The sequence below is a fragment of the Pelodiscus sinensis genome, chromosome 19, assembly GCF_052426305.1.
Source record: "Pelodiscus sinensis isolate ZL-2025 chromosome 19, ASM5242630v1, whole genome shotgun sequence".
NCBI classification, from domain to species: domain Eukaryota; kingdom Metazoa; phylum Chordata; order Testudines; family Trionychidae; genus Pelodiscus; species Pelodiscus sinensis.
The window spans coordinates 24763582-24775282 of NC_143070.1; the positions used below are offsets into that span (position 1 = coordinate 24763582).

Below are 11701 nucleotides of genomic sequence, written 5' to 3' on the forward strand. Positions count from 1 at the left end.
CCCCATTCCCGCCTCCCTTCCCGCACTGATCCAGTGGTCAAAAGGGGCTGTGGCTGCTGCTGACTGGGTAGGAGCTGGGAGGCAAGGTGCTGGCAGCAAGAGATTCCGGATGCCTCTTTGCCCTGGGTCTCAGTGCACCATGTCAACTGCCAGCCACCTTGACCAAACCTCAAACCAGCTGGACTAGCCAGCCCACATCACAGTCAGTCGCTAGTGGACCTATCAGAGAAGAGCCCTCGGCAGCTGCAGAAATGTCACTGCAACTGTCTGAGGCGCCTTTCTTGAAAGGGCCACTTGTGACCTGTGTTTCCATAGGGTTGGCTAGCTCTGTTGACTAGAGTGTGGTGCTAATAATGCCAAGGTCATGTGTTCAAGCCCCATGCTGTTCCGTGGGGTGCTTGGTTTGGTTACTTCTCTTCCTTGTGTCACACAGTTAGCTGTCCCTGTGGAGAAGGGTTGTTGATTTGCTTTGCTCTGATTATGCCTCTTGCTATGGACAGGGAAGCAGAAACAGGGGAAAGGCTGAGAGCTTTGCAGGACTCAGGCCAGAGAGCTGAGCTTATGCTCACAACTATTCTGGAGGCCACTGCAGGCCACCACCACTTGGGGGATGTTGGACTTGCCAAGGTCCAGCCAGAGGAGGGGCTGGGGTGCCAGAGGCAGGCTCTGGCTGGGAGACTCACCTGGCTGAGCCCTGGCCAACAGCCCAGCACATTTCCCAGGCAGCTCCTTCCTTGCACAGGCTGCAGGTGTCAGGTGCATGGGGGAATAAGAGCCTGAGTGGAAGGGGGGGGGGGCTTCAGGCAGGCAGCTCCCATTAGCATTGGAAACAGGCCAGAAAAGCACGACAAAAAATGATGAAAGGTTGAATCAGCTGCCATATGAGGAGAGATTGGGATTGGGACTTTTCACCTTAGAGAAGTGGAGACAAAGTGGAGATAAGATAGAGGTCTATACATCATGGCTGTTGCTGAGACTGTAAATAAGGAAAGGGATTGTTCTTGTTCCCATAATAGAAGAACTAAGAGTGCGCCATGATATTAGCAGCTTGAAAACAAACAAAAGGAAGAATTTCTTCACACAAGCGCAGTCAACCTGTGGAACTCCTTGCTAGAGGATGTTGTGAAGACCAGGACTATAAGGGCATGTCTATACTTGGAAACTATTTTGAAATTGATTAAATTGACTTAATAACTTCCAGTCTAAGAAAATAGAAACAGCATGTCCTCAGTATGGGGAAGCCTCACAATTAGTCCGAGGCAGGCTCTCTTAATGTTCCTTCCTGGGGGCATGGAATTAAAAACAGAGACGCAAGGCTGGGAGCAGCTGAAGTCAAGAGCCCTGTTCTACTGTGTCAACAATCTCTGAGGTGGCATGAAATCCCCTCTCCAGGTTCTAACCCTGAAATACCATCAGTTTTATGACATCATTCCTGGCCTCTTGGTTCAGCCTTTGAACTCTGACTGCAGATGTTTGCTTACCAGAGATGGAGAGATGCCAAAGGAGACTCAGCCATATCGGCAAAGGCATCTGCCAAAGCCCGGGATTGAACCAGGGACCTTTAGATCTTCAGTCTAACACTCTCCCAACTGAGCTACTTCAGCAACTACTGCAACAATTCTGATGCTGCCACTTCTCTCAGGCATGTTTTTCTCCACAGCAGTATACAAGAGAGATGCTGCTGCCAGTGGCCCTGCAAGGCAAGATGAGCTTTGCCTGCCCCCCTCAGCCTGACTTGCACTTGGCCCCACTCCTGCCTCTCTTCCCGGGGTGTCCTAGTGGCTGAAAGGGACTGTAGCTGCCTATGTGGAGGGAAGAAGATGGGCAGGGGGCCGTGTTCCCTGTGAGATTTTCCATCCATGGGTGGAGTGAGTTTCATAATGTGCGCCACTAGTGAGGTCGTTTGCGCTTATGCGGATGTGTGCTACTGTGGTACCTGCCAGTTACTCACAAACAGCTTAGCTAAATATAGTTTCATAATTTTATAGAAGAAAAAATACTGAAAAAGGGGATAATTAACAAGGTACATGATTTCATGTATTTAGTATGAAATCAACTACAAAGAACATTAACACTGCAACACATTCCGTAGCCATTCGGTATCTTACACGGATCTGTTCCTTTGAGGCATAAAACAAAATTGTCCATTTTCTTGATTTAGCATACAAGCTATGATGATTCATATCGCTACATGAAATGAAATAGTTGTTACACTTTATGATGGAATTTAAATATTCTGTTATTTAATGGGCTCAGTTCGGAGTGCTGTTTGTGTACGTCTACATTTGCTTCCTACTTCGGACTAGGGATGCAAATGTAGGTGACTGAAATTGCTAATGAAGCAGGGATTTTAATGTCCCATGCTTCATTAGCAAGATCTCGCCCGGCGCACTAGATCGAATCACACCTGATTCAAACCATGAAGTGCGCACCGGGAAGCGGTAGTTCGAACCAAAGCCCTTGGTTCAAACTAACGTTACGCCTCATTTTTTGTGTAAAAGGTGTTGTCCTGGACCATAAACTGAGCAACCCTGTCCGGGGAGGTCACCATGGCTCAGCTGGCTCAAGCACCTGCCTTGTGAACAGGAGATCCTGGGTGCAACTCGCAGTGGTGCCTTGTTGTAGCCTTTGCTCACATTTTCCTAGGTCCATATGGGACAAAGAAGAGGCCTCCCCTGGCCACCCATGGAGCTGCTGGTTCAGGAAAAAGCTGATTGGGGAGGAGTGAACTGCAAGCCTGGAGTGGCTGCAGAGGCCACTGTGACTGGCAAGGCAGTGGGAGAGTTTGAACTCCCTGGATTTCCTACTGGAGCTCTGCTTAAAGCTGCAGGATCTGACTCCAGAGGCTGCTCTTAAATGCAACAGAGTTTGAGCTGCTTGCCTTTGGGACAGGGAGTTTGTACTAGAAAGAGGCAGGCTAGGTGACTAAGAACAAGAGGCTGGGCATTCCCGTCATTGAAGGGTTGTTAGATCATCATGAGAACATTGCCCCGTACGCCACTTAAAAGATGGGGCGGCAGGGAAGAGTAGGAATGAGACTGGCAGGGGGCTGAAGCAGCAGGGTTGCAGTGACCAGGCCAGCTGTGCCAGGGACAGGAATGTCTCCGCCTGGTTCTCACAACTATTCTGGAGGACACTTGGGGGACATTCGACTTGCCAAGGTCCAGCCAAGGAAGCAGACAGCGGAACCACCCTTTGAGGGGCCCAAAGGCGCCTCCACACCAATGCAGGCTCTGCTGAGTTTGCCTGGGAAACGTTCCTGGCTTTAGGGCTGCCCTGTGTAGGACTTCATCAGCCCAGGGAGCAAAGAGCAGGCACATCGCCAATGATGCACAGGGGCAGATCCATGTCTCCGGCCCTGAGAGTGCGGTCGGGGGTAAAAGCTGGGAGGCATCTTCTGGTAGAGTCTGGAGCTACAAAATATGCCGGCATCACGCGCCTTCTCTGAGAATGGACCCATGTCCTGCAGGGGACAGAAAGTGGCCTGAGAAGAGCTAGTGTAGCTGAGCAAAGAGCTCAGCTTCTTGTCTCCCTGGTGGTCTAGTGGCTATAATTCAACACTTTCACTGCTGTGGCCTTGGTTTGGTTCCCAGTTAGGGATGAAATCTGCTGAGTCTTTTCCATCACAGGGAGGTCCAGTGGGCTGAGGGAGGGGAGGGGCTGGGGTGCCAGAGGCAGGCTCTGGCTGGGAGACACTCCCAGCAGCCAAGCTCATTTCTCAGGCAGCCCCTTCCCTGTGCAGGGGGTACAGGTCACACCCCTGGGTGAATAAGAGCTTGTGGGGACTGGCCAGGGCTTCAAGCAGGCAGCTCCCATTGACCACAAACAAGCTGGGAGCAGGGACCAGGCATGAAGCCTTTTCCTCTACAGCAGAGAGACACAAAGGGCCCAGCAGCCCCTTCTCTCAGCTGTGCGTGGGGGCAGGGCGAGCAGGGAATCTGCCTGAGGCTTCTTGCTGCCATGTTGGGTGGCTTCATGGGCTGGATCCAGCCCGCTGGCCTGTATTGCCCAGGCCTGGCTTAGAGGGAACCTTGGCTCTGGGCTGTGGGGGAGGGGCGCTGTGGAAAGGCCAGTCTGGCCTTCCTGGGCGGGACATGACGACATGCGGCCCGGCTGCCAAACATCCCAGACAGAGAATCACAGGTCAGAGAGGTTTATGTCTAGCAGCAAAAGTAGCCAAAATAGCTCAGTGGGGAGAGTGTTAGACTGAAAATCTAAAGATCCTTGGTTCAAACCCAAGCTTTGGCAGGTGCCAACAGGTGGTAGGAGCCTCCCTGGTGTTACTCCTGTGTTTGATCCTTACCTCACCATTTTTGGCCACAGCTTGGCATTGACAAATCAAGAGCATCTCATTAGCCCCGCCCCCGACTTCTTCCTGTGAGTCGCTGCCTCCTTGACCACTGCCCACCCAGTGCTGGCCCTAGATATGGAACAGGGCTGTGGGCTGATGGGGCTGTGTTTGGATAATCTCATGTGACCTTACCTGGGGCCAGCCAGCTAAGCAGGAGGGACATGGCAACGTTTTTCCTTCCTCTGCCGGAGAGGGAGCCAGCTCATGCCCATTAGCCCACATACAGATGGGGCAGGGTCTGGAGAGGTGATGCAGCTGAATGTAAGAAACAAGGCAATCAGCATATCAGCTACCAGCTGAGAACTTCAACCACAGAACTGTGTGATGGTCCCATAGTGTAAGGGGAAGGGGTCAGAGGTTTGAATCTTACAAGCTGAGTTCAAATCTCAGTGAGACCAGCTGGGGAATTGTTTTGGTTTGTGTAAATCCTTGAGAATTGATCTTCTTGCACCTCTTGCTCAATTCTACATTGTGCTTCTTCACTTTCTCAATGTAAGGCCTTTGGAGAAAACTCTGAAATGTCTGCTCCAGTGGTGCAATGGGTCAGTGCACAGTGTTTATAAAGTAGTGTGTATAGGAGACATGCTAAGGTTGTGAATTCAAACCTCACCTGGAGCAGTGGTTTCTAGTCCCTACTGGGCTGCCCCTTTCCACTGCATGCTGTGGGATCTGGAATTCCAGCTCAGAGCAATCTGTCAGTCAAAATTCCCTCTTTACATATTATGGCCTCATCAGAGTGAATGGTGGGTGGCCAGTATCTAAGGCCAAGTGGCATCCAGGGTCTTGGTGCCCATCTTCTCCCCTTACCCTTCATCAGCAGCTGCTGTCCCTTTCAGCCATTGGGTCAGCTCAGGCAGGGAGGCAGGATATGGGGCAAAGTAGCCAGACAAGCTGTAGGAGGCAGGAAAATGCTGATCTCTGTATCTCCCCTATGTGAGGGTTTGTCTACACGTCATTCCTCTTTTGAGAGAGAAATGCAAATTCAGCTGAGTGAAAGTGCAAATAAAATGGAGATTTGCATAATCACGTCTGCTGCTATTTCGAAATAACCTATTTTGAGCTAACAGGCGCTGTCTAGACACAGTTCTTTGGAAAGAAAACCCTTCTTTCAAAATCCCCCTTACTCCTTATGAAATGAGGTTTAAGGGTTATTTCTGACAAAGGGTTTTCTCCCGCAATAAGCGTATCTCAACAGCGTTTTGTATTTTGAAATAAAGTATTTTGAAATAGCACCGGTCTGCGAATATGCAAATGAAGTGCAGGATATTTAAATCCCAGCTTCATTTATAATTTTGAGTGTCTACATTTGCATTCCTCGCAGATTCTCTGGGCCCTGACACCCCAAGGGAATCACAAGGGCACTTGGCATTGGCTCCCCAGTCCCAGCAATTGGAGTCACAGCAGCCTCTGCACCGGCTCCAGGCTTGTGCTTTCCTTCTTCCCAAGGTCCCTCCCCAATCAGCAGTTCCATGGGTGGCCAGGGGAGGCCTCTTCTGTGTGCAAGAAGGGGACAGGAAAACTTGAGCAAAGGCTACAGCAAGGCACCAGTGGGATCTGAACCCAGGATCTCCTGCTTACAAGGTAGGCACTTTAAACAGCTAAGCCATGGTGCCCTTTTTGGTCATGCTTTCCCCCCCCCCCCCCATATAGAGCTTTTTCAGGATAACTTTTGTATCTGGAAAAACTTTGCCCCATCCATGGAACAGGTCAACTTTTTGAGATCAGTTTCCAAAAAAGTGAGCGTGTTCTTTCGGAAGCCCTGTATTCCTAGTTTTATTAGGAATAAGGACTCTTCTGAAAGAGGAGGTTTTCCCCACATTTGGGTCCGTGTAGATGGGCCAAATGTCAGAAAAGCCTCTTCTGAAAAAAAAGTGTCTCTAAAACTGTTCTAATTTATGGTCCCAGACAACACCTTTGAATTCCAAAGTGCAGCCATTCCCCATTTCCCTCCAGCATTAGAGGAATCTCAAGGCCTGTGCAGCCCAAGAAATGTGATTAGCAGCTCATACCCACAATCTTTTTGTCACTTGCAGTGCAGCCTAAGGGTTACGTACCAAGCACACAGGACAGTCCACCACTCTCCCAGCTGAGCTATCGAAGGGGGCCTGAGTGCTGCTAGTTTGTCCATGTTGCCCCATCTACAAGTGTCAGGGCCTGTGCTCCCCCAAGTGAGTGACATCGCAGAAGAACCCAGGAGCACAGGGGCACTTCCCATGCAGAAGGACCCCTGAGCTAGATCCATTCATGTCACAGCAAAAGAAAACTAGCTGGGTTCTTCTCATGGGTCTTTTTTTGTTTCAATGTCTCTAGGGGTGCAGAAGGGGCAGATCCAAAAGAACCAAACCGGTCAAGTGCATCTGGGTCCAGCCTCTCACTTGTGCTGCTCCCTCTCCCAGACTGTTCCTACGCCCAAGGCAATAGCTCCACACCCAATGGATGGGTTAGCAGAGGCCAGGGGGCAATAGGCAGAGTCTGGCAGCTGCTGGGACCGGACCTGAGGGCATCAGGGGAAGGAGCAAGAAACACAAACTCAGCCCCCTGCATCTCTAGCCAGGCTGGTGGGTTTCATGGCCCCAGCTCATCTGAGCCAGCCGGATGAGAGACCGAGCGCCAGTGGGCACCAGACACCCAGCAGAAGGCACAAAAATCTCTTCTCACCAGCCTGAGAACAAGAAATCTAAAGCAGGAGGGTTTTGCAACAACCAGCCTAGGAAAATCCCACTGACAGTTGAACTCAGGTTGCAAAGTTCAGAGCTCAGTGGGCTGCTTGTTTATTTTTTCTTTAAGTACCAGCTCTAGTAGAAGCCGTGTGACACTCTCCCCTCCCCCATCACGGCATGGACAGGTCACCGCCCCCAGCCAGACTCTGAAATGGCCCCCTGCATTTCCCCTGGTCCCATGGGGCTGAGAGGAAAGAGATCCAAGGTCAGGCTGGAGCCAGGGAAAGCAGGAAGCAGGGAGATCCCCAATCTACACTGCTCCTTTTTGTGCAAAAGCCTCTTGTGGAAAAACGGACCCCAATTAATTATGCAAATGAGCATGGCAATATGCTAATCTATGCTACATTTGCATGAGCTTTTGCGGAGGAGAGATGCAGTATGGAGATAGCCTAAGTGGTAGAGAGCCATGAAGTGACATAGACTCAGGAAAAATCCCTGCGCTGCAATTCTTAGGGTACGTCTAGACTACAAGGTTTTGTTGACAGAAGTTTTGTCGACAGATACTGTCGACAAAGCTTCTGTCGACAAAGAGCGTCTAGACTACATTCAGTTCTGTTGACAAAGCAAGTTGCTTTGTCGACAAAACCCTATAGTGTAGACGTACCCCAAGATGCAATAACACCTTCTGTCGACAGAACTCTGTCGACAAAAGGCGTTATGCCTCGTAAAATGAGGTTTACCAGCGTCGACAAAACTGCTGAGTTCTGTCGACGTTATGTCGACAGAACTCAGCGGTAGTGTAGACTCAGGTATAGTTTTGTCGACAAAAGTCCACTTTTGTCGACAAAACTCTGTAGTCTAGACACACCCTTAGTTACACAGAATAAGAATAATTTACCAACTCAGGCGTGATTTCTAAACCCCCAAACAAGGAAAATAATAAAACCTGATAGACTAGGGAGACTACTCCCTACTTACAGATTTCAAGAAGACCAATTATAGCTATCACAGGAGTGTGTGGCCTAAAGGATAAGGTGTCTGACTGCAGATTAAAAGATTAAGGAGTGAAGTCCCTTTGCAGTCGCCTTTACCTCCATTTGTCTGTGCTTGTGGATCCTACTATCTTTGCCCTGGAAAGGTCCTATGTAGCAATGTGGTTTCTCTGTGACCCTATTGGAAAGCCTTTAGGTATTCAGTAGGTCTAAACTGAAACCTTCTTCTGCAGCCAGATGGAAGAGCAGCAGCAATTAGCTGTAAAGCCTGGAGTCACATGCTCACATTCCAGCTAAATGACATTTAAATAATGTTACACAAGGCTGGGGTGGAGAGTGTCTTATCCTAGTGGCACCCACTGTCACCAAGCAGGAAACAGATCTCAAGGTGAGTAGAGAAAACTTAATTACCAGCATGTTGTCTGGTAAAAGACTGCTTACCAATAGTTGTGGTTGTGCAATGGGCATTCTATGATTCTTGTCCTCACTTTCCTATTGTTTGTCTGCGTGATAGTCTGGTTTGGATCTGTTTCTCTCTGCTGCATAATTGATTTTGCTGGGTGTAAATCAACTAAGGCGGTGGGGTCTGATTGGTTAGGTCATTCTGTTACAGTATGTTATGTTTGGTTAGTGAAATTATACTAAAATAATTGGTTAAGGAAGAACTAAGCAGTATTGAGTTTCTCTATATAAACTGGGGTCCAAGAAGGAAACCAGCAAGAAGAAGGAAAAGGGGAGAAGAGAAGAGGAAGGAAAAGGGAAAGGAAGACCAAGAAGGAGGAGAGAAGACCTTGAAGCAGAACTCACCTCCAAGACAGCCTAAGACGAGAACAGCCAGGACTCCTCTGCACAGCTGTTGAAATGGTTTGCTGTGTGAATTCTATGGCAGGTGACATTAGGCCTGCGTGCTGAAATTATTTGCCAGTTTCCCTGGTTCCCCCATTATATGCAGCTGTGATGACTGAGTGGTTAAGGTGTTGGACTTGAAATCCAATAGGGTTTCCCTGTGCAGGTTCAAATCCTGCTCACAGCGTGGCCTGTATTTTGGCCACACCCCTTCCTAGGGCAACAAGAGCCTCTATGAGTTACCAGCAGTGGGACTGTTAGGCAACGTGTACGCTTGCAGCTTCTTGCGCAAGAAAATGTCCACACTGCCATGTGTGAGCTGTGCTTTTGCGCAAGAGCGCCCATGGCAGTGTGGATGCTCTCTTGCGCAAGAAAGCTCTGATGGCCATTTTAGCCATAGGGCTTTCTTGCGCAAGAAATCCCTAACGAGCATCCACACTGCCCTCTTGTGCAAGAGCTCTTGTGCAAGAGGGCTTAAATCTGTCAAAAAAGAGTGTAGCTCTTGCGCAAAGAGCCCTCTCTTACCACGCAGTACTGCAAATTTACTTGCGCAAGAGCGGGCAGGCAGTGTAGGTGCTCTGCAGATTCTTGTGCAAGAACGGCTGTACTTGCGCAAGAAGCTGCGAGTGTAGACAGAGACTTAGTGCCAGCGTCTAACTAATTGCACCATTAGGCCATGTCTTCACTCAGGTGGAGATTTCTGCTGCAATCTATCTCGGGGGTTACGTCTACACTGCAGGCTTTTTGCACAAAAACTTGCAGAGCGTCTATACTGAACACATGTTCTTGCACAAGTAAATTTACAGTACAGCAGCAGAAAACAGGGCTTCTTCCGGAAGAGTTATTCCTCTTCCCACGAGGAATAATCCCTCTTGTGCAAGAGCTCTTCCACAAGAGGGCAGTGTTGACAGGCAACATTAATTAATTAATTTATTTATTTATTGCGCAAGAAGCCCCTATCAGAAATGGCCATCAGTGCTTTCATGCACAAGAGAGCGTCCATGCTGCCATGGATGCTCTTGCAGAAAAGCACATCTCTTGCACAAAAACACATGGCACTGTGGACGCTCTCTTGTGCAAGACCTTTTGCACAAGAACTATTCCGCAAAAGAGTTGTTGCACAAGAAGCCGCCACTTGACGCTCTACCTCGACTTAGATCCCCAGGAGGCACTGGGGAATAATGACTTTGAATGGCCATGGGCAGGAACTATTTTGAAATAGCAGCAGTGGAGGGACATTATCCCTCTTGCAATGAGATTTACTGATTTGGAACTAAGCCGTGGCTGGCTTTTGGGGTGTCACAATTTGAGCTACAGAAGTTGTCATTTTAAGCTAAGTTCGAAAATGCTTTGGTGTCTACACAGCATCAAATATCAAAATAACCTGCTATTCCGAAATGTCCCTTACTCCTCAAGGGAGGCAGCAGGAAAAGCTGGACCCATACGCCAGCCTCCGAGGGCAGGGGACACCCAGCCACAAACCTTCAACAGGTGCCTGGCCTGACTTATCTTGCTTCCCCAGGCTGGCACCAACGGGCATTATCAGCTGATGTCACCCCCCCCCCCGTCACATGGGATTTAGGCTCATCCTAGACACAGGCCTGGCAGCAGGTGCTGTGCTTACCTGGGCACCAAGGGGAGCAGGAATAAGAGAAGGCCCTGTGTTTTTGCCTGGCTTTGAACCAGGGACCTTTTTCAGGAGAAGCAAAAGTGAGAACCCCTATACCCCAAAATCCCACTTGGGGGTGGGGAGAGGGTGTGAAGCATGGATGAGTATTGTGTTACAAACTCTTTTTTCTAAAACCATGATCTGCAGGGGAGCGGAACGCACCTTGTGAACACTCCACCTCTTATTCTCATGGAAGCGACTAACCCAAGCTACCAGCTCATTTCCTCACCAGCCCCTTTGTCATTTGCTTAAATGAAGCACACGAGATCTTTTATAGGGGAAAAGGCGGTACACCACATTTATTGAGAATACAACAGTTGCATATGCTTTTCAATCACTGTAGCCAGACATGAACCCCTTCTTGCTTTCCCCCCACCCCAGAGAGCAAGAGAAAGGCAGTCAGCCTTTGATGCCCTGGGAACGCAGGTGTGCTGTCTGTCCCTGACTCTACCATAAACAGAAACTAGACAGTAAATGGGTTAGCTGTCGACCTGAGGCCTCCCGCCGCCCTGATGGCTAGTACCAGTAATTGACACGTCTGCACTGTCCCAGGAGAGGAATCTTCACCCATCACATACCACAGGTGCCCATTGTCTGCATTTTCCCAGGTGTGAATTATGCTTTGCACCCTTCGTGGGAAACTTGGCATTCAAAGCCATTTTTCCTAATTGGCCACTTGAGACCAGGAAGAAACCTATGTGACCCAAGGGGTATAAAGAGGGATTTAGTAGCCCACCCCATTTGAGCTCCAATCATCTATACCTGCTGGCAGGTATTGATTGACTCCCGAGGTCTGTGGGACACCCAACCTCGCCCTACTTCTTCCCGAGGGATTGAGAGAAAGACACTGGCCACGCCAAGTCTGGAACACAGGGGCGAGAATATATACCTGCTAGGTGTCTATTTTGCATGCATTTAATAAGAGCTCAGAGAACCAAAAGGGTTTCATGGTACCTGTAAGTGACTTTTGTTTTAAGTGTAATTTCTGTCCTGTCCTTTGTACTGGGTGTGTTATCTGCAACACAGTAGTAGCATTTAACAGCTAAGTTTACCCTGTAACAATAAAATAGTAACTGTTTAAGTTGTGACCTGACTCCTTCAGTTGCTGTAACAGAACCAAGCAAAATTTTAAAAAGAACTTCAGCCGGTCATAAGGGACAGGTATAGGAAGAGCTTGGGCGTT

The 11701-nt window shown here is 49.1% G+C and overlaps 1 protein-coding gene and 3 non-coding genes across 4 annotated transcripts in view; 2 read left to right on the plus strand and 2 right to left on the minus strand.

Annotated features, from left to right (window-relative positions):
* LOC142820483 (butyrophilin subfamily 1 member A1-like) overlaps positions 1-11701 on the minus strand; it is a 646031-nt gene that overhangs the window by 596385 nt on the left and 37945 nt on the right. The window lies entirely within an intron of this gene.
* Positions 1532-1604, minus strand: TRNAF-GAA (transfer RNA phenylalanine (anticodon GAA)). Its single transcript has one exon. It is a non-coding gene; the product is annotated as a tRNA-Phe (tRNA).
* TRNAF-GAA (transfer RNA phenylalanine (anticodon GAA)) lies at positions 4176-4248 on the plus strand. Its single transcript has one exon. It is a non-coding gene; the product is annotated as a tRNA-Phe (tRNA).
* TRNAS-UGA (transfer RNA serine (anticodon UGA)) lies at positions 8955-9036 on the plus strand. Its single transcript has one exon. It is a non-coding gene; the product is annotated as a tRNA-Ser (tRNA).